The following is a 23,261-nucleotide window of genomic DNA, read 5'->3' as shown; positions in this document are numbered from 1 at the left end:
CAGCAGGCTGTGCTAAGTGGAAAGAAGAATTGATACCTTTTCTAAGGCCTGACCCGAACATCTGAGTTCCTTCCCTTGGGGTTTCTCACCCCCAAATGTTCTTTTTTTTTTTTTTTTTTTTCCTTTTCTTTATGTGTGTGTCTTTTTTTTTCTCAGCACTCATAGATCCAAAAAGGCTATGAGAGATAAAGACTCATCTGATGTCGAACAGGTGGCTCGTCCAGGTCATTGAGCGCGATGGTGGCTGTGAAAGCAAAGCGTGCAGCTAGTCCCACCCCGGCGTGAGGCGCAGGGGTGCGCCGCAGGGATGCGCTTGGCATTTAAAGGTCAGTCCCTCACAGGTCCTCATCACATTCCTGGCAGCAGGTGACCTCCGTGACTGCTCTCCCATCTCACACATCCAGCTCATAAAGAAGCCAGGCTGCACCTTTATGAAACTGTTTGCAGAAGAACGAGGCGTGATCACAACTAAGCTGAAAGGTGTCATATTCACTTTATCGCCGACATGAGGACCAGTGGTTGAATATTCGATTACATGTCAGTCACAGCACATTAGGCAATCTTCCAGTCTGCCAGCTTTGCCCTTCCCTGCTCCAAGCTAAGTGTCATCAGGAAAGGAGCAGCACGGTGAAGGAAGGAGGTGATACTGGAGTCAGCTGGCTAAGGGAACTTCAGCCCCCATCAAAAATGCCCTTGCTTATCTTTGCGGTGAGTCTAGCGGGTACCCCTTGCTACGGAGAGGGTAAGGTTGTTCGTGTCTCCTGACGGTGGCTGCAAACCACTCACGGTGCAGGGCTGCTCAATTTTATCTCTGGATCTAAAGGTAAAAATGTGTGCAAAAGCAGCACATGGTGTAGTGAAGAATAGGGAACTGTCATTCCAGCAACATTACCAAAAATATTCTGCTCTGTCAAATAAAGTGGCTATAAAAACTTGTTGCTCTGACCAAGCATTTTCTGGACTGTTTTGCTTGCAAATTACTTAGTGAAAATATGCTAGGAGTGGAAGTTAAGGGCTGTGGACAATTTCCCACTTTGCTAAAGCCAGAAAAATCCCATCTCAGCTCCAAGGAGGAAACTACTTTCCAAAATGTCAGCTCATGCAGAAAGTCCCAATTCAGCTGGAACGAGCCTCTCTGTTTGGGCTTAGTGGTTTCTGGAATAACAAAAAGTGCCGTACGTCCATGCTGGGAAGCACAAGCACAAGGATAATGTGGGTAGATAATTCCTGTTGGCACTGAGGTCTTATTATCATTTTTGTTAAGCATCCTCCACCTGTTAGCACCAGCCACGTGAGAAGTAAACGGGTGGTGGTCCCATTTTGCATCTTCTGCTTCCACAGTTGAGCCGCACCTCCTGTTTGGAGACGTTCAAAGAGAATTTGAAATCAAAGGAGACAACACTGAGTTACTGGGCGGGACATTCATAGTCACAACTTTAGCTTTGTCTACTTTGATTTCAGATTCACTTTGAATGTTTTCTTGACAGGAGGTGCAGGCATCACAAGGCTCGCAGTAGCAGCATCACAATTAACTTTTCAAGTGACCGTTACTGTTTAGCCAGAGAGACAATAAGATTGCGGTGGGTGTCAATGGGAATAACCTTTATGATACTTCCAAAGCTTCAAATCTGTCCTCAGGCTCCAAAACTCCAAGAGATACTTAGAGGGAGAGACTGCCCATGGAGTGAAAAGTACAGAGTGATGGATGAAACTATAAAAATTACACCACTGGTAAAGCTGAAAGTGGGACTCTGCTGTTTGCGATGCGTTGTGCATATGATTGATGTCAGGGTGATGGCATCTGGACCCCGTGTTGTACTATGGGTGCAATGTGAGACCTTCTGCGTGGCAGGATGGCTGGACCCATGGCTGGAGATTCCAATAAGGTGAATTTGGCGTGGCTGGTCAAAGCATATGTCCACCAAGAGCTGTCTGCAAGGATTGAAGACAGCTCTTTGACAGCAGAGCAAGGTGGGAAGGGCAGGAATCCATTTTGGGTAACACCTGGAAAACATTACTCTTTTTCCCCTCTGTCACCCACTCCTCCTTGACCATGTTTGAAAAGGGCATCTTCAGTGCCGACAGCAGTGTTGTTACAGACAGAAGGACCCGTCTGAGAGCAGCCAGTGAAGTGTGCCTTACTTTTAAAAAGAAAGATGTGTCTTGACAGCTTGCCAAATACCACATCTGCCTCTCTTTGCACCTCTGTGGGTGAAGCTGAACAGCAAGGTGGTGAAGATGAGCGAACCTATCAATTAACCGTGTGAGAGCCACTCGCTCGTTTTCTCTCCAACAGCTGTAGGTGATCCCTGGGCTGGAAGGGCCGCCCTGAAGCCCCATCTGCACCACCTGTGGGGGAGGCACAGCTGTGAGCTCCCTGCAGTGGGGTGAGGAGGCACCATGCAGCTATTACCTCCCATGGGCTGGGTGGAGGGTAGGGAAGTCTGCTGGCCACTTAAATATTTTTTTCCTACTGTTACTTCTTTTTTCCACTGGAGTTTTTTCATTTTTCACGATGGGTCTCTGTTGGGAAGTGCTGATGAGGACAAGCAAGCCTAGATGGTCTTTGAATTGGCTGTTTTGCAACTTGTACCCCGGTTAACCAGGCAAGTCCATCTTCATTTATCTGATTAGGTCTAAGAATTGTCTAAGGATTTTTGGGTTGTATCTCTAGTGCTGTATTTTTAATTGCTGCTCGCAATAATATTAAAGCATAACTTGATGGTCTGCAGGTTTCTTTGTGGGAATGATTTGCCTGTGACACTAAGTCTGTATTTTGTATGCAGCCCATCGGCATTGTGGAAATTTTATGAACAACTTCTATTATCTTTGAAACCACAGAAACAACAGTTATAATTACATTCTGAAGATGCTATAGTGTTTGAAATATGCCTACGGTAGTAGTATTGCTATGAAAGTGTGGCGTTTGCCTGCAACTTTTGCTGTGTTCAATGACATCACAATTATGTTGTATTTGAGCTAAAACTTCTGTCCTTAAACAGAAACAGTATGTGTGAACCCTCTTAGGTTTTCCTTCTAATTTCTTGTGATGGTCCCTGGACTAAAATTGGTTGAAACAATGAATAAGGTAGGATAGTGTGTTTTCACAGGCTTTGTGTCTGGGTTTGCTATTGGTAAGTTGTAGGTAGTTTGTGTTGTAGGATTTGGAAAATGAATGAATGTTATTTAAAACTTCCAAGTGGGATCTGCTACTTGTTGAGTTGCTATCGTCTGGTCCTGGGGTATTTGACAGTCCTGTGGTTTGCGATAATGGGATTACTGAGAGAATTTATCAACAAAGACTTGACATTGTAAGTGTGCAAAACTAAGCTTTAATTTCTGGAGTGGGTGCACTTTTAAGGGTGAAATACTTAAGCATGTGTCTTCAAGCATAACCTTAGATGTTAGTACACCTGAGCAGCTCTTGGGTGGTATGAAAAACCACATCCCACTGGCAGAAGCATGCTCTTCACAAGCTGAAAAGCTCTCCAAGCACATATGCCTCAGTCTTCTTTAAAGGTGAATTTTTGCCTATTCATACTTGTTCATCTGCAGCACTGAAGTAGTCCAAGCACGTCTTCAAGCCCATAGCCAGAGATGTTTCTTATGAATGCTAGGAACCACAGTAACATCTAAAAATAACCACAGTGGGCTGCAAAACTGGTTGAAGAATAAGGCAAGAATTTTCCAACAAATATCTAATTACTATATTAAAAATATTTCTTTCATGTAAGACTTAGCTTAACTAACTCTGTAAATTGAATGTGGCATCTTTCTAACGCTTCTCTGAGTCTCTGTGATTGTTTTCATTATTGTTATGATTGTAACTGTTACTAGAATGAAATTATTTACACATGGAGCTAAATGATTATTTTCATTGCTATTCAGCTCCTGTCTGCATCAGGCTGGTACACTGCATCCACAGAACACCCATCCTCTTCAAAGCTGCAGGTTTCTCCATCATTGGGAGTGGCTGTGACATGATGTTCCTGTTGTTTTCTAGATCAGGATGTATTAAGGCACATCAAGGAAAGTGGGAAATGGCAGATAAGAGGTCCTCTGCCCATCACCTAACTGCTGCAGTGCCTTACAGGGTGGAACTGCTTTGGGTTTTTCTACTGCATGGTGGACACTCAGCTGCTGCCTGCCCACCGTGTGCGCCTTCAGGCTGTCCTTACTTCAGCAGGCTCTTTTCTACATGGGGACACCTGGTCATGCTCAAAAAGCATCCCTTCCAACTCCATGAAATGCACCAGGCTCCATACAGGCTCCATGGCTGTTAGTGCTCTAGAAGGCACCATCAGATTTTTAGGATCTTTTCCCTATTTGGCTTCCCTTTTTATTTGGCTTTGGTAAACCTGGATAGCATAGAAATAGCCCACAGACACCAGAGTGATGGTGTAGACATTGGGTGGTGGAGCACTGACCAGTAGGGCAGTAAAAGTCAATGAAGTGCGTAAGCAGCAGAGCACGTAATGACCAGCGAGTCTGTGGCAGTTCGTCTTTAACACATGGACAGATATGGTCTGGTGGTTAAAGTGCACGTGTGAGAGCCAGGAGAACGAACTTTGGATTCTGGATTGGCCCCTGACTTGTGTGTGACCTTGTGACAGTCACTTCCCTGCTGCTGGGCTTTGCTATTTTCCTGTTTGGGAAGAAGGGGGAATATAAGTGTTGGGGGGGTGGGGTGGGTGTTTGCCCCGTTCTGATTTATGAGTGGTCGTAAGGCTCGTGTCTGAGATCCTAATGGGAGACTCTTTAGAGAAGTGCAGGGAGCCAGGCAGGTGCTTGGTTGGAGTAAATCAGTATAGTTCAATTAAAATCAATAGATTTATCCCATCTGGAGTGATAAAGGCTTTCCCATCAGTTAAAGCACTGATCCTTAGTATGTAAGAGGAGTTAGGGATGCTGCTTCTTCTCTCCCAGGAAAGGTTGCGCCCAAGAACATGCATTTGCTAACAAAATACCTTGGGCTATGGGATTTGTTACCAACAAGAAGGATGCATGGAGGTGAATCATAGGGCAGTTTTATTTAGGAAAAATGGAAAATGAATTAGAAACTCTCATGTTACCTTTGACTCTTTGGCAAGGACAAATTAAAATTGGCAACCCTCTGTCTAGCAATATAAAAGCATTAACATCTGCATAGCTTCTGTTTGTAAATTTATGGAACAGATTGAGTAAAACTGATGTAAAAATGGAACTGGCTTTGGATGTGAGCAACTTTCAAAATAGATAGTCTTTCTGGAACTGGTTTCCAGCTTGTGCTGGTTTAACTAAACTCATCTAGTTGACCTGATTAGAGCACCCAGGTTGGGGTTTGTAAATCGGTTTAAAAAAATCGTACCACCCATTTCCAGAGGTAAGGCAAACTGACATAAAACCAATTTAAAATTGTTCACAAAAAATACTAAGTATTTTAAAAGCATGTCAATTAAAAGAAAAATCACAGCTTAATCAAAGGAACTTTTGCTTAGGCCAAGCCTTCGATTCCAAAATCTGTACAGTAATATTACACAATAGACTGAGGTGCTGATTATGCCACAGATAATGTAGTTGTTAATGATCAAGTTAATGTTAAAAGCCATTACTGCTCATTGACATAATTCTCAGAACATTATACTGGAGAAGTGCACCTTTTGTGTAGCAACAAAATGACAAAATTGAAATGTTAAAAGTTGAGTGTCTGAATAATAGCCTGTGAAATCATTTAGACAAGATCATTGTTGTTGCCATTGTAAAAGAACCAGAGAGTGACAGAATGAGACAAAAAAAGGAGGGGGGGGGGGGGGGGGGGGGGGGGGAGGGAAAAGAAAAAAGAAGCAGGCATCAGAGTGTCTCTTTCCTGAAGGGAGATGTAAGGTAAAGAGGATTCCTGCTCTTCTGTTCTCTCCCTGCCTCTCCAATTTGGAGGGTCTTCACCTAACAGCAGAGCACCCTCCTCTGGCAGCTCGCCAAAAATGAATGCCTGGCTGGAAGCTTTCGGAATGGCGAAGGGACCCTCACATCGCCCCAAGACTGGGGTGGGAACCTTTGCCCAGTGTGGAGGGAGAATTTTTTTTTTTTGACTGCTTGCCAGGAAAATCTAGGACAGTGGCCCCAGCATTACATAAAAAAAATAAAATAAAATATATATATAAAAAAAAGTCAATCGTGTATGCTTTTGCTGTTTTACCGGGAGATGGGGGTCATGGGCAATCGCAGCTGGTGGAGGTTGTGGGCTAAGACCCTTCACCTTAAACCTGGAGGATTTGCAGGTCACTTTAGAAAAACTTTCTGAGCCCTATGCCACCCACGGGCGTCCCTTTGACTCTCTGGGTTTTAATAAAACAGAGAAAGAGCACAGAATTGTGGTAATGTGCTAAGCAACAGACAGACTATTAAACGCCTGTAGTGGAGGGACACTTTACTGAGCAATATACTATACAACAAGACTGTGTTAAAACATTGACCCACAACATTTGGTCCATAAAAATAGTTACATTCGCAGGGACTCCTGGCAGTGATAGTTTTAATGCAAGGTCTGTGTCATGGTATAAAATAAATGACTTCCGACATTACAGTAAATGCTTAAAAGCTCCACTGAAAACCTTTCTGTGCAAAGCAGTAAGTACAGTACAACTACCTGCAAGCAATGGTAGTTTTGCTCCTGAACCACCCACAATGATCTGCTTTTGTGACAAAACACCCTTCAGCCCAGAAGCCGGTGCCACTCGGCCCGCCCTCCCTCCCACCTTTCCACAGCTGGGCAAGTCACCGTGGAAAAGCGGTTGAAGGACACGTGCTGGGTGATGCTTCTGTTCTGAATTTTCTGGGAACGTGGTTTTCTGCTCTTTTGAGGAGTTACCTGTATCGTAAAGGGATCTTTGAAATTGTCGTGGTTTGTCTGGTATCTCCCAGCATCAACGTATCATAAAGATAATATGCAGCCTTTTATTAAGTTTCCACATGTTATAGTAAGAGCTGTTGCCTAATAAATTTGGAGGCAGTGGGATCTAGTGCCATCGTATGCAGTGTACCACTTTTCCTCCGGCGCAAGGCAGTTCTGACCATTTCTGCTTTTCAGGTGGGGAGCTTGAAATCCAAGAACACCCATCTCAAACCGAAGCCCTTCTCCATCCAGACTGCCAGCCCACCCTCCAGCCTTCATTGTTTCCTCTCTCTAACGAGTTCACTTTCCTGGAGGGCTTTGATTCTTGTCCTTCTGCAGTTCCTGTAAGCTCCCACAAAACCATCCAGTGACTGTCTTTCTCAGGATATCTTACTACAGGGTCTGCTACTCTTGGCACCCTCTTCCTGTGACCCCAGCCACTATTGAATTAAATCTCTTCCATGGTTTGGCTATGAATTGCAGCCTAAAGTCCATAACTAAATTGTGAATGATATTGGAATTCAGCAGGAGCTGGGGCCAGCAATTAGGGATGGTAGACCCTGCCACTTTATCTGTCTTGACAGGATGGAAATTTTGGGGAAGGAGAATTACTGGCAGGTCACAGTTTGGAAGGAAGGTAGCACTAGTACAGGGCTTGTGTTTCTGCTGTGCTCGCTGCTATTGTGTGAAGGATTGTGAAATTCATTAGGAAAAGTTAGAGCCCCACAGAAGGGATTAAACTTTCTTCCACTGTCTCTCGCTGTGCAGATATGGATTTTTTTTTTTCCAAAGGTATGATTTTCCTGCTAAAAAAATATATTTTTTTTCTTCTGTCTTCAAGAAAGATAAATCTGAACAAAGAAATGTTTCTTAAAATCAGCAAAACTTTTTATAGACAGATCTCTATGGCTAGGGAGGTGAAGATGGCCTCACCTCTCAGGAACAGACTGTGCAGTTGACTGCGCCATTCTGCCTGGATGCAGCCACTGCCAGGGACTGTGTAGAGTAGGGAGTGCCTGTGGGGCTGGATCTGGGACCCTGGTGTGGGGCTGAACCTGGGGGGGGGGGGGGGGGGGGGGGGGGCGTGGCTATGCAGAGTATAGGGGAGTCTATCTGTAATGTGTTTGCGATGTCTCGGAGGTGGAGGCGGGCTGCCATGGAGCTTCCTTGTAGCCCTCAGAGATGCTGTTATTGCAGTAGCCCTTCGATGGAAGTAGAGAAATTTTGACACATCCTCTGAGTGCAGAAAGAGGAGGTTCAATCTGCCCTGAGGACTGAAAACTGCACTATATCTGGCTAATTTTGCTAGTTCTAGTTCATAAAACAGCTTGGATTCAAGAACATGCTCGTCCTGTGCACTCTTAAATGAGCAGTACTCAGTGAAAGTGAAATTATTGCTCCTGCCAGTTTTCCTGTTCTCTCCATTTCTTTCTTATCTAACTTTGAGCTAAGGCCAGCTGCTCTTCACCTAGATATGTATTTCTCTTAGATACTAATCAGTTGAGTAATACCTGTAACTCATCATGTGGAGCTGGGAGTCGTAAGAGCCCCTGGTTTCCCGGCGTGCACCCCTCTTGGGCTCATCTAGCTGCTGGATTAGAGAGGAGACGCAGCTGATCCTGAGCAGATCCAGCAGACTATAATCCGGAAGAGATAAGGAGCATTGTAAGGTTCAGGGGTCTATCCTAGAAAAATGCATGAATCCTGCTGATTTTTGCTCTGGCTCAGTTTTGAAAGGGCTCTAGGCAATTTAGTTGTAACTGCTTATCCCTCAACTGGAGAAGTACCACGGTTTGGGTTAAAAAGTTGATTGGCAAAGTCCAGGGGGGTAGGCAGAGGTTAGGGGCTTTGTGAGCATGATGGATTCTGTCTCCTCCAGCGGCCTGCTTTTGAATAGGGAGAACCTGTAATAAACTCTTACGTGAAGAGAGATGGGTTTCTGAAACACTGCCTGAGCTGTGGCAGTTCAAGGTGAGGGAGCAGAGGATGTTTTGAAGGAGACATGGTGAAGGAAATTAAAGAGGCTGAGAACTGCTGCACAGCTGTGCAGATGGGGAGAGGCAAGGTGCAAGTCAGTCGGTGCTGCAAAGCAAGCACAGGAAAACATTTAAATAATTTGAATATGCTTGCTGTGTCAAGTCTCACACTTTTTTTTTCCTTTTTTTTTTTCCCCTCTGCATTTATATACTTGGCTTGTCCATCTCAAAGCCTTCAAGGTCAAGGTCTGGGTAAAATATTAACGAAAACCACTAATTGGTCACTTTTCTGCATCAGTTAGCTGTTTCTTAAATTTTGTTTAGGTTGAAAATACCAGAAATCATCCTACCTGTGCACACTGTTATCTAATTAATGCCCTGTCCTTCATTGCTGCTAAAAGGCCAAAATGTTTCCTTCAAAGAGATTAGTTAAAAAGAACTGGGAGCTGCACAGATTATTTCAAGGACATCAAACCCAGTCAGGAAAAAGAAACGCTTCTTCATCCTACACAAAAATCCCCTTGATTAGTCTCGGCTTTAACCAAAGAAATGTCCCTTCTGAGTGGAGGACCCGAATCCCATGTGTCACCCCAAGAGAAATTTAGGGTTGAACCTGGGATTTCGTAGGGAAAGTGCTGATCCAGCTGTGGCACAGCGCAGCTTTCCGAGCAGGGTGTTGATAAGCCTTGTGAGCAGCCATCGTATTGGAATTACAGTGCAAACCAGGCATGTGCACAGGTCACTGCTTTTTATGAACACATGTTCCCAGATCTCATGACAAATAGGAAAGTAGCCCATTTTGACCTTTGAAGCCTGTTGCAAAGTCATTGCTGAGCTATTATTTGAGTAGCTTGAGGTAGAATAATGTTCAACTCAGCTTCCTGGAGCTGCATTTGAAATGCAATTAATTGACTGCTGTTAGTTGTCAATTAACATTTATTATCAATTAGTTCATCAAATTGATTAGTTGGCAGGACCTTAAAGCCTAAATGCACTCCTTTCCATTATAAATATGTCTATAAGAGTAAAAGCTACTCACTAATTGATGTCAGACTGAAATTGCTTATGTTGGTCAAGAGACAGAGCGCATTGTTTTTTAAATCCATATTAAATTAATTTTGCAGCAAATACATCAGTTGTACACTACTTTAAAACACTGTCTTTGGTGCATATGACTTTGTGCACACATTTTTTAAAGCCTTTAAAACGTACACGTATAATATAGGTATTGTTGGTAGGCTTTTTCCTTATTTGAAAAGCGATGCTGTTTCAGATGACCAGACTAATTCTTCATTAGTCTGCTGCTAAAATGACTTGCGGTGAAAAACATGGCATGAGAGCCGTTCAGTTTTAGCAGGTTTACCACAGAACTATTTACATTTTTTCCTTCCACACCGTCTCCCCCTTAGGCCCATCAAGAATCTGGGGGGCCACTCTCAGGCAGCAGGCACTAATCAGGATTATTCAGGAGCATCTCTTTGTGACCAAAACAGAATACAAAAAGGAGCCACTATGCGTTTCTCACAAAAAACAGTGATGGGAGTTTTATTTTCAGTACCTTTTTCTTGCAGGCCAGTAAACAGTTCCTATGTTTGTGAAAGCCTTGCTAAAGAGACAAGAAAAGAAATATCTAGGTTAGCTTTGCAGTTTTAAATGCAATAGTTGTCTTGACTTCCTTGCTCTTAATCCTAGGGCTAAGGAGCAGATAAAATCCTGAAAAGTATTCCTTTAACTTTTTGTATGCACAAAATACCTGAGAGGGGTTATTCATTTTCATTGCCTTTGTGCAATGAGATTATTCCTGCATCCCCCAAAACTGTGACCTAAATATGGCTGAAAGACACAACATGTGACCTGCTTAGTGCTGCCTGTCATGGCCTGGAGCCACAGCAGGAACTCTATTAGTGGGAACAGCACAGATGCTACCAGATGGCCAACATATTGTCCAGAGATGACCCATGTATAATTGCAGAAAGTTCAATACATTCAGGTTTTGAATTTAATTGCATTGACCACCTTAGCTACTGCTGCAACACAATTTATTTAAGGTGGAAACCTACTTTCAGAAGGAAGGAGATATTTATGCTTTTAATATCACGTTTGCATTTTGCAAACTGTAGGAACACAAGCTCTGTGCATGTTAACAGATGTTTGCAGAGGTCAGGCTACCTGAATGCAGTTCAGGCAATTCAAGCAATAAGGGAACAATACAAGATTTTTTTCCCATTCACTTCCTGCAGTTTATTTAGATCAAGTTCCATGGGACCAAATCTGGCAGTCTTGACTCAAGCAAATAGCCCACTGGAGACAGTAAAAATAAACAAAAGGACTCTTTTAAATATTTGAGCATGAGGGGTTTGCTTGAATAGTGACTGCATAACAAGCTGCTTAATTTTTATCTCTAAAATATACATTTTAGAGGGACGGCACAATTTACCTACTAAGAATTTAGACCAGGAAAGTAAAACCTTGTATTCAGTTTTCCTCCTGCATCCCATGGCTATACAGCCTCTAGCACAGCCCTGGGGGTCATACCAGGAGCCTCCTGGCTCAGACTTCGGGTCAGGACCTTCTGGAGCCGACCAGCCCTTTCCATGTGGCATAGCACTTGGCTCTTTTCTCAGCCTCATGTGGTGCCTCTGTTACCTTGAGCTGTAATGTATTTATTTTGAGTGGGTTTTATTTGTTTTTCTGGTTCAGAAGGCCCTAACTCATCACGAGGCTGGGTTGCAGTCTGATTGAGTAGGGTTTTTTTGAACATGATGTCAACTATATTGCACGTCTATGAGAAATAACAGGAGATGGGAACTTGGCTCGTTCTTTGGGACCAAAAAGTCCAGCTGTATCTGGAAGTGAGCACATAGGCCCCCAAAAGAGCAAGAGAAAGGACGCATCATACTGCAAGACATCAGAAGTGCTGGAATCTGTGCCGAGGAGGGGATCACACATGGGGCTTTGCTGGTTTGGAGTAGGTTCTGGCAGGAATGACCTCGCCAACAGATTTCCTCTCGGATCCCTTCCATTTCTCTCGCTCCCCTATTCCCTTGCTTTACTAGATTTGTTTTCTAGGCTGTAAGTTTTCCTTGCAAGGTATTAAAATATGTATGTCTTCAACACTAAAGTAGAACAGCCTAGACTAGCTTGGCCTGCCTAGGCCAAATCAAATCCCAAACATACCAGTAACTTTATTAGAAATTTTTTCTTGCAGTGAGACGTAGTCTGTTGAGTTGTATTCATTATATTAAGCCATTTGTCAACTTCCAGTAAGAATATTCACAAAAGCAGTCCATCATCAATAGATGACTTAAAATCTCAGGGTTTTCTGGTGGATGTATGTAATTTAAAAAGATAAGTTGGTGATGAGGGATGGGCCCAAAGCATAACATGTGGTTCTACATCCAGATTGTCCAGGGATGTTGGCTTTTGGCCCAATGGTGAAGGAGAAAGAGCTGTAGCCATATGAGATGAGTCTATTCTTTCCCTAAACTTAGTGCTCAGGGTCTTGGTTTGTGTTCATTGCTGCTAATACAGCAGACTAATTTCCTTCATGTATAAGAAATAAACCTCATATACTACCATCACAATGAAGAATTACTGTTTTAGGGATGGGGATGTGGGGGAATATTGCTTTTCTAATTTTTTTCCACCCCCTTACACCCCCCGTCTCTAATAAAATGTAATCACCGCAGCATGTGTTATTGATTTTGTAATTGCTTCTTGAATGGTTTGGGCCCCAAGACTGCTACAGTTGTGAGGATGTCATTTGGGTTATATATATAAGCTAATGGTTGATATAGCTTTTTATTAGGAAAGCCCTCTAAAATCTCAGTTAAAGATGAAAGACTTGTCCCAGAAGGTCTAGTTGGTTACATTTCCCAGTGTGACTGGACAGCAGTCTAGTTTCACCAGTACTTCATTTGTATAGCTGATGTCAAATGCTTTTGCTACTCACTGTCAAGTGGTGAGGCCAAAGGTAGGGCCGTTGTCTGTGTACATCCTGCGGTTACAGCACCTGAGCTGGAGCACGTGGCTGGCTTTGGTGCTTCAAGAAGTAGCTGATACTGCCTTGTTCCCAAAACAGAGCAGTTGTTTCTGGGTACTAGCTGCGTATCACTTAATATATTCTCTTAAGACAGGCTGAAAAAGCTCCTGCATCTATGGGGTCAAATGGGGAAGTGGATAAATGAAGGGAAGGCTGCGTGGGCACTGTACCCATGATGCCCACGCAGAAGTTCCCTATGTGAAGAGAAATGATTTCTGCTTGGATAGGGTGGAATTTGGGTTATCCCGTGTGACTTCTAGCACAACGTCACTTTCACCAACCAGAAAATCCAGCCCGAGGTGTCAGTGAAACCTGAAAGTGCAGCTGGGGCTCAAATTTATGATACATTTGAAGTTGTGAAGTAGGGTTTGAATGACCAAGTAGGGCTGGCGTTGGCGTGTTGGGAATCCTGAAGAGAGGTACTGCCTAGCTTGGGTGGTGTCCCCCCTAGCATGATGGCTACTCTGCATCATCGTGGTCTTGTGAGGTGGCTGATCTGATGGCTCACTACTGCCCGTAAAAGTTGGTCCTGGTGCCCTGCCTGCTTTGGCTGTGCCTTCCCATGCTCTCTCCTGCATGAGGTGTGGTACTGGTCCAGCCCCTCGGTGGTCTGGTTCAGCATGCACAGCTATGAGAAAAGCAACCTGGCAAGGAGGGTTAGAAACATGCAGCTGTGACTAGGAGCTAACAGAGTAAGACCTCCAGCAGAAGCAGTCTATGACAGCCCAGCTGTCTGGGGAAGCCGCACACTATTGATATCCCTGTGGTCCCTTCTCAGAGTATTTCCTGGGAAGGCTTGAGGCATGCTTCTGGAGGTATGAATTAATACAGGGCTCTGATCCTATGTGGAGCTGCACTGGTTCTCCTGCTCCAAACACCCAGAACATCCTATTTTTCTTTTCCCTAACAGCTTTGAGCTCAGTCAGAGGGACTGAGGATGAGTTCACCTGGCTTTAGATGTCTAGATCAGTGAGTCAATTTGGGCTTCCTTTAAGCCAACAGGGAGAAATAGATCCTTTAAAATGTATCTCATCTGGTCTGGTTTTATATCTGCTTTAGGATGAGGTTAATCCCACATTAATGACATCTCTTTTTCTAGCCTGAATGTGAGAAGAGCCTAGCTCAGATGTCTGCAAGATAGACATCTGCATTTGGTCACATAAATCCCACCCGTAGAGCTGCTGCACTAATGTGACGAACCAAGATGAATGGCTTCAATTAATAACAACAATAATAATATAGTCTCTCTAGTCTAAATATAGAAGAAAATTTTAGATTTTTTTTTTTTTTTTCAGATGCAGGCCAGATCTTTCCTCGGTGTTGGTCATGTTATTTTTGATTCAGTGGGGCTTGCAGTGAGCAGTTGGTTGCAATGGTCAGGAGCAGTGGTGGTACCTCCCTTAGGCAAGCTAGACTAATAGACTCTGCCTGCTGGTACAGGCTGATAGAAATAGGAGAATTTTCCAAGGTGACGGTTTGGTTTTGCTCTTTCGAATGAGGTTGGAAAGCAAGACCTCTGTTGAAGATACCCTTTGTAAAAGCACAATGACTGCAACTTTCTGGAACTACTTGCAACGCCCAAACTTACTCTTTATTAGTGTTTCTCATTCAGCTAAAGCTGAAGCGAACAAATGAAACTAATTACTCTTGAAGTTGGGTATTGCCTTCTTGAGCTTTATGAGCCCATTTTTCTGAAATTAGAAATTGCCTAACTATGTGGAATATTTCCAGCAAAACTGCTTCCTACAGCCACAATTTTTAGTGTCACATAAGTGCTTTGTGGGCTACCTTTGGGTAGGCAGCAGTGACATCCAGTGGCCAGTGACCCGATCACAGGTCTACTCCCGGAGCCTGTCTCACCTGGGACATCTCTCCTTGGCTGATGTCTGAGGCCATCGTGGTTTAACTCACTTGTCCTGCTCTTTTTTGTTGTTGGTGTTGGGGTTTTTTTGTTTGATTTTTGTTCTGTTTGTGTTTTTGTTTTTGTTTGGTTGGGTTATTTTTTCCTTTTTTTTTTTCTTTCTTTTTCCTTCTTGCCCCAGAGACTCTAAAATCCTCAGACAGATCTTCTCTGAAACTCCAACAGTGACTATAGAAATCTACTGATAAAAAAATTAAAGAAAAATCTAGATTGTTGGCTTCGATGTAAAGTATTTTAATATGGCTGCCTGTAGACATGGATGTCTACATAGGGATTGAAGATCAAGGTGTAGGTATTGATGTTGGAAAAGTCTGGCCACCTTTGAATTCTCTACAGACCATGGAGTACAACATGCCTATGGGAAATGGAACATAGCAATAGAGACCCTGCATATATTGTTTTACTATGAACTTATTTACTTTCAAGGCAGTGGGTCTGATCCCAGGTGACTCAGTTCATTACGGACTAAGATTGAAGATTGTGGGGGTTTTTTCTCCTATGAGTAAAGATTTTCAGAATGAGATCCGTAGTTATCCACCTCTAATTGCAGGAAAAACTGCTGAACTGGTGGTGCACGTTCAGATGACTTGTACCTCCTCTGTGCTTATATAGCCCGTGAGCCTTTCTACCACAGGGACACATAGTCCACCTTAATTTTAAATAGGTACTCCTTTCAGTTATGTCGGCTACTTAAATTTATTTGCAGACAGTCAATTCATATTGATCATAACTCGACCTTACAGTGACCTTGAGCAAAGGTACTCTGTGACTGCTATAGATATTGTGATCAATACTGGAGAGCAATTGACTACACCTAGTTACTGATAAATGAAGGGTTTTTTTTAAAAAAAAAGTACACTATTTTCAGAAACAAAGATAACTGCTCATTTAGTTGACTGTTTGCAGAGGTTTAATATTGATACATGAAGTTATAATGACATCCTTGGGCATTCTCAAACGGGAGAAAACAATAGGGTGCAGAGTCACTGTAGCACATTAAGGAGAAAGAATCATTAGTTCCCAACTTCAAATAAGAAATTTCATGATATTTATGACAACAACGCTGAGAACAAATACACTTACTTAGCAGTACTCATTGGAGAAGGCATGTATCAAACTGTGCCTCTTTTCTTTATGTGTGAGCCAGGTCTAGTGAAATAAAACACTCTATTGCTGTGCATGGAACAAAGCCTTTAGTACCACTTATTTTACTTTAGTACCACTCTCCTTTGCACATTTGTGCCTAGATTAAATTGCACATCCCCAGGTATAACCAACTGTAATCATGAGGAAGAGATCACTTTGGTCTCAGCACATCTGCTACACGTTGATACGCTTCCCCATGCTGCCTGAAGTTGAAAGGGAAGATGCGAGGGCTGTTTTCCCCTGCTATTCCCCTCGCTTTGCTCAGCGTCCTGCTGAGCGACAGGAGCCGAGTACCAGCAGCTGAGATGCAGGCAAATGAAAGACCATTGGCAAAATGGTAGTGAGCTGCAGGGGAGGGTGGCTTCATCGCCAGATCTGGCTGGTTTCTGTACAGGGGAGGCTGCTCCAGGACGTGCCTGGGGCTGAGGTGTGATGCCCAGAGGATGCTCCAGGGGCGTGTGAAAAGCAGAGCTCACAGAGGTACAAGCGAAGCTTGTCCCCTACCAGTGGCCCTGAGCTTGCTTTCCATGAACGCTGCTTGCAGTGCAACCTGGGTCTGACATTTTACATGTACGTGCCAGGGTTTCTTTCTTTTTTTTTTTTTTTTTTTTTTTTCCAGAAGTAGATTTTTACATCTGTGACATTCTTTACAAAAGAAATTAATTAAATGGCAGGATGGTTAAAGCTACGCAAATCAGAAACAGGAGGGGAAACAGGCACAGACCTCCCATAGATCTCCCTGCACACTTCAGTGTTTTCCCCAGGCACTTGAATTTCTCTCCCCATCCCCAAAGTTAATCTCCTGATCATATTTCTTCAGTCCCCTGCAGTAAGTGTGTGTTTTCTTTTTTTTCCACACTTCCCTGTTTTTTGTAGAGATGGTGCCCTTCTCCAGGCTCCCTCTACATCTTAAACTTCAGTCAAGCTATTTATTAATAAACCTGTGTTTTCAGTGCGTTGGTACATCAATAAAGTACAGAGTGATTCAGTTAGTCAGCATTCTGGGAAATCCTTTGCTGTATTGAAGAACTGTAAATCTCCATTATTGCTTCCCATAGCACAAATAAAGAATACCCTCTTACCTTCGCAGCATTCTCTTTGTGAAGTTTGAGGGTGAATGCATACATATTCCCTAGCAAAGAGGATGGGTTTGTGCATGGCCCGGATAGCAGGCATTTATTGGGTTTGGGGTTGTTTGAGTTTTTTTGTATAGCTTCAGCTGCTACCTGGAAACTCAGCAACAGTGAAGGGAAGCCAGGGTGAGTGCAGCGGGAAGCAATATTGAAACGTTTGGTTGAAAATAATCATCAAGACTTTAGGATTTTTTCCAAAGTGAACCTAAACTGGAGGCTTTAGCGATTAGTCCATGACTGATTGAAGAGGTATGTCACCTGCTACTACATGGCAGCACATCCCATTGCATTGCAATTGCCTGCCTGGAGTCATTATGGTGTATTACATCCTTTTGTTATCAAACTGTGTCATGTTGCATCACAGTCAGAAGCAGCCGGATGGAGACGTGGCTGACACATTGCCTGTAACAGACGCAATGAGACATAGCATCCAAAGCACATACCTGCTTTTAGTCAAGGCTCAATGTGCTCGGAGTGTGTTTTGACATATCTACAGAGGGTTTGAAGTTCCAGGTAATCCCTTCTCTCTTTGCCAGCTTTCACTCAAGACAAGTCTCTGTTGGACTAGGAGGAAATACAAGCTTTATATTACCTTTGCTTGTTGCAGTGTCGTCAAATAGGTGGGAAAAACTGCTTAGTCTAGTTAGAGCAATAAATGCATGAGATTTGGGACCGTTAGGCACTCTGGGAGGTTGCTTGGTTTGGTTTTTTTAAACCCTGGTCCCAAAAGCCTGAAGAAATAAAAAAAAAGACTTCTAGTTACTTTCTAAAAAACTTCTGTAAAAATGAAGAAACTCTGGTAAAAGAACTAAGACCGGACTTCCAAACTACTGGAAAAAGATGTGATATATTAAGATGGTGATATTACAAAAGCCATAACATTTTGCCATATTAATTAATCTTGAATTAAAGCAATTTTTTTATATGAATGCATATGACATTCATGGCATGCCAAATTAATTCTTTATGATCAGAGCCACTGCAATCAATACTAAATGAATTCATAATGATAAGATACTTAAAATAAAGTGTTACCACAAAAAAACCATAAAAGACCATCATCAAAACGGCAGCCTTCTAATAAAGCATTGCTCAGCAAGATGGTGCTAGCTATGATGATCATTGGCGGTCTTTTATTTATTCTTTTGTTTGACCTCTTCCACTCCCCATTCTTGTTGAAGTATTCTGTGTGTGATACAACAAACTTCATAGATTTCCTCTGGTATTGCCCCATGTTCTCATCGGGCTAGTTTCTTATACACTTAGGTTTTCATCCTTCGGGATCAGCAGTCAGTGATCCGAGAAGCTTTGTATCAGATCATGTTAATAAAAAACCCACACCTTACAGCAGCCTTGGGACTTTGTTGTGTTAGAGGTATTTCAAATGTCATGACAAAAACAAAAGTTATAGTGGGTATTGTATAAAGAGAGGTGTGTGTAACACATCTGAAGAAATTTCTCCTTAAGGGAATGGGTTGTACGCAGAGGAAGATACTGGTAAAGCATCCAACTTTCATATGATGGCTTTCTTCAGTCATGTTGTTAGGGGTCTGGATGACGCTCTCACCAGAGCGTAGGTAGAACAGGGCACCTGTCCTGCCTGGCTTCACAGTGCTTCCCTCCCCAAACCTGGGCAATACGGAAAGGCGGAAGGGGAGGTGAAACACACAATGGCAGAACCGTGTAAAGGAGCGAAGGGCAGGGCCATCGTGCGAGAGGTGAAGGGACAAGCATATGGTGTGGGTCAGTGGGGGCTCCAGAGTTAGGGTGCAGCACAAAGAAGTGGCTGATGGCTGGGGATGGAGAGACACCAGGGTGATACTGTGAGGGAGAATGGCGGAATGCAGGAAGGGGAAGAAGGAAAAAAGCAGGAGAGGCAGATGGGCGAGGCCTAAGGAGGGTAATAGTAGATGTTGGTGGGTGATGGGAAAATTAATACTTTATAGAGCATACTAGTTTCAGCTTTTTTTGTTGTTGTTGTTTTTTTGGTTGGTTGTGTGTTTTTGTTGTTGGTGTTTGTTTTTTGTGGGTTTGTTTTTTTTTTTTTTTGGTCTTCCTATGAACTAAGAGTACTTTAATTGACTCGTTCCTTAAAAATCTTCTGGGGAAAAAGGTTGGAAGCTAAAAGTGCAAGTTAACCTAGAAGAGGCAGCAACCCAGGAGCACAGATTTCCCTGTATTTTAGCAGCACGTGCTTCAGTATTTATTTTGCTATGGATGTACTTATCAGGTGAGGAAAGAATATTTTCAAAGAAGAGTCTGCACTGGGAAAGCCTCCCCAGAAGGTGTATTGCCTACCTGGAGCTTTGGGCTGTGGCTCATGGGCTGTCACACAACCCCTGAAATTAAAGGAATTACCTGTGCCTTACTGGTATGGAGACAGCCTAAATCTGCCCTAATCTGCCTTAATTATACCCTTCAGTATGGGGTTGTTCTGGTGATTTGAGGGTGGGAGGTTCAGTGGGGAATAAAAGTCAACTGTTTTCCCTTCTGGTTGGAATAGGGGAGAATTAGCTGGATGACATTAGGAGAGTTTCTAAATATCTTTCCTGCCAATATTTGATTAGGGACTTTAATTTCATTAGCCAAACTGATTTTTTCATTAGCCAAACTGATTTTTTTTTTCATGCATTGCGCTCTCCTTTTAATGTGTAAATTACATGGGATTTGACTCTCATTACAGCGTTGATATGAGTGCTGCCTTCAAACGGACACCAGCACCAGACCTGTGCTTGTGGCCGGTTCTACTGAGAAGAGCTGCTTTGTGTTTTTCTCTGGGAAGTGATTTCTATAAATACCCAGTTATACTGCGTGGCTTGGAGACACACGTGTGCCTGTGCACATAGCCCAGCATCCCCTTGCATGCTGTCTTGGGTGAGTAAATTCCAGTAACTGACCTGGGTCTCACAGTTGTGATATCCACCAAAGCAGGACCGTATCACGTGAAGCATAGTTTGGGTAAAATTGTGGAATGGAGCTGACAGAGGATGCAGTTCAACAAGTATGTGCCTACTTTGAACCTGAGCAGTTTAGCTGCAATGATTACAGGGCAGCTTTTGCACTTCCAGATTGAGATTGCCATAATTTGTTATCTTTTGATAGTATCCATTTTGGATAGTTTACATCTCATGCCATGTGTGCATCAGTTTTGCATGAATATTGTCACTCGTCCTAATGAGGACGAAGGACGCCATTTTATATTACTTTTACTGAACAAATGAAATATCTAAATAATAATATGGAAACATATTTCAGAATGTATTTTTCTGGGGTCGTTTAGGGTAAAAAGAAGCTGAAAAAGAGAAGCATGATGAAGTACTTTCCAAGTACTTCTGTAATTATGAAAGAGTTATTTCAGCTACAGTCATAAAGTCTAGTGCAATGCATACGTATGCAATTATAGTGCATAATATTACTAGCTGCCTGGTGCTGTATATGCCCAATAAAGTATTGGGAGACATAACTGTGCTGGTATTAAGCATATGAGATAAAATTGAAATAAAATTCAAAATACTTTCGTTCCAAAGTCACATCAGTTGAGGCTGAGATTACATTAAAACTCATACATGAAGCTGAATTGCTATTTGTTTTACTGGCTTCTCAGAAAATACAGGTGCTGTAGGAAGTGAGCCCAGTTGTTATTTCCAGGTAAAACTCTCCGTTTGGAGTAGAAAAAACATATAATTGAAAAAAGTATTTGTTGTTGCATAGCTTTTTGAAAAGGAAAACATGAGCATTTATTATTGAGGCAGTTATGGGAACACCCATCATTTTTATAGGCTTTTGTTTCTCTAAATAAACACGTTGACAAAATTTCTATAATTGTTTTGAAAATATTTTTATTAAAAAAAGCTTATTTTGTACAATATTGAGTAGATCTATTCTGAACTGAAGTAGAATCAACTTTGATATTTCAAATATTATTATTTTTTAAAAAATTTCAAACCAGCTCTACCTTGGGCAAGACTGAACTGAACATCTCAGCAGAGGTCTGAGTGATGCTGTCCATTGGAAGAGCCAAAGTAAAGCAATGTCTTTTGCTTATTGAAGTGATCAACAATTTACCGTTAATAGGATAAATTGATATTGCATGGTTTAGCCAGATTGTAACATTCTGTTTGTCAGAATTGTTAAAAGTTGAATTCTGGATTCAGTTCTTTGATGCATGGAAAAGAATAACCCATATATGGAAATACCTCAGTTTAGAGTTTCCAAATGTTTGTTGGTTCTCAGGAAAGTAAATTTTGTGCTATAAGAAATGAGCAAAATTTCTTTATCAAAGACTTTTTCTGCAAACTATACTTTACGTTTTTGCAGAGTTGCTATGTCAAAATATTTCACCCCATCTTATATAGTAGGTATGGGTTTATTTATACTAAATATAACATCATTATATAATAAGTTTTCTTGGAGTGCTTGGTACTGTACAAACCACAAAAATTTTTGCTCCAGTGACCTTGTAATATAAAACTGAGGGAGCAATCACATTGCATTATGTGCCAGTGTGGTGAAATTAGTTTTGCACTGCCTAGGCAAAAGGATCTCCCTTGTCATCCAAATTACAGGACTGGGGCCCATATGTATGCACTCTGCCTGTTTGTTTATGCCATACGAATGGTAATACTAGGAAATATTTTTAAGAGTTGATGTCCCTTTTACCTCAGCATTTGTGGGTTTTGTTGTTTTTTGTTTTTTTAATATTTCTCTCCTGAGTAAAATGTGTCCGTTCAACAGAGTTGAAATGAGTTATGTTAATCTTCCAACATAAATATGAAATGCTTTTGGTTGTTTTGCCATCATTAGTTGTCCAGCTAAAAAGCAGCGATTAGTTTACAGGCACGTTTCTCACAATATAGAAAGTGTTTGTTGGGGTGAGGTACACAGGAGAAAACATGGATGTTTGCCCAAATATTAAGGATGAGCTCTAAACTTGTGGAATTTCTTCTTCATCGTCTTTTTCTTTAAATCCAGGCTTATTTCTGATTTACGTATTTCAAAGCTCACACAACCAAAGGAGGGAGATTTTCTAGCAGTGGGGGGTGAGCCTATTAAAATTCATCACGATTCTCTTTATTGAAAGGAGTAAACAAGAATCAATTTTCTTTACTAAAGAAGCTGGCCGAGTTGCGGGTTCATCTAGGGCAGGGTGAACTCTTATAGAGAGCTAACACAAGAAATGCAAGATGCGCAAAATTAGTGTGACTTCTTTCAGCTGGAGCCTGGCTGGGGGGGGGGAATGCACGGGACAGCACAGAGCATTTCGTAGGTTTTGCCTGCAACAAATGAACAGAAATTCCTCAATAGATGCATGGTTGTGTATTTCTAAGCAAATAGTTGGGCATTTTTTTAATAAGATACTAATTAAGTGGAGCCAGAAGCTGTTGCAAGGACTAGATCAACCACGATGGCCATGAAGGCATGTCGAATGACTGATATTACCCATGCCAAACATGGTTTTCCTGCTCGTCTGCAGGTTAAGAGATGAATTTCATGCACGATGGAACTGTGGGCAGGTCATGGTTTTTGTCCCTGGGGAGGGCGTTGGATTTCCCTGACCCCCAAGGATGAAGCCCTATGGGCCCACTCCTCCTGTCTGAAGCATATGATATCGATGTTTTTGGTAAAGCGAGGACTCTGAAACGCATGTATCGCACCAGGCTCCGTCGAGTCTACGCTCAGTGGAGATGTATAGGCAGAGATGGAGGGCAGCCAAGAACGGCTTCTGCTCGGGTGGGTGAGTGTTGTGCTGTGTAATGGCTTAGATTGGTTTCAGGGCCTTCCTGTTGCTAATATTTGTTAGGTTTCCACGGAATATAAAAGTAGGCTTGCATTTCAGGCTAGCTTGGGCTGCTTTTAACCTCAGATCATCTGGGTTTCATAGGTACTGGTCATATTGTAAGCTTAAATATTCTTTTTCTCACGTGTTCCCTTTCAAATAGGGTCAAGGCAGTTTTTTATTTTTAAACATTTGGAGTTTGTTTTCAAAAAGTTTCTCCAATCAAGACAGTATCCAAGCCATCTTGGTTTGTAGTCATACATCCAGTATTACTACATTAGGTCTTAATAAAGAACTCATGCAAAAACCAGATTCCCTTCACACTAACTACAGAAACATGTTACGGGAATGTGACCATATAGCTGTGTGGAAAATGATATTACTTGCAGAAGATTT

At 42.3% G+C, this 23,261-nt stretch overlaps 1 protein-coding gene across 2 annotated transcripts in view; it reads left to right on the top strand.

Moving 5' to 3' along the window:
* GTDC1 (glycosyltransferase like domain containing 1) overlaps window positions 1–23,261 on the top strand; it is a 342,121-nt gene that overhangs the window by 213,742 nt on the left and 105,118 nt on the right. The window contains exon 11 of one of the 2 annotated variants that reach the window (XR_013930065.1): window positions 157–326. The exons of the other annotated variant lie outside the window; for it this stretch is intronic. The gene's annotated coding sequence lies outside the window, so the exon portion shown is untranslated. The remainder of the gene's footprint in view (window positions 1–156; window positions 327–23,261) is intronic. 2 annotated transcript variants of the gene reach the window in all.

This window comes from Falco punctatus (genome assembly GCF_963210335.1).
Source record: "Falco punctatus genome assembly, chromosome: 8".
In the NCBI taxonomy this organism is placed as follows: domain Eukaryota; kingdom Metazoa; phylum Chordata; class Aves; order Falconiformes; family Falconidae; genus Falco; species Falco punctatus.
Note: the sequence above shows the minus strand (reverse complement) of the source record. Positions and strands in the feature narration are given on the sequence as shown.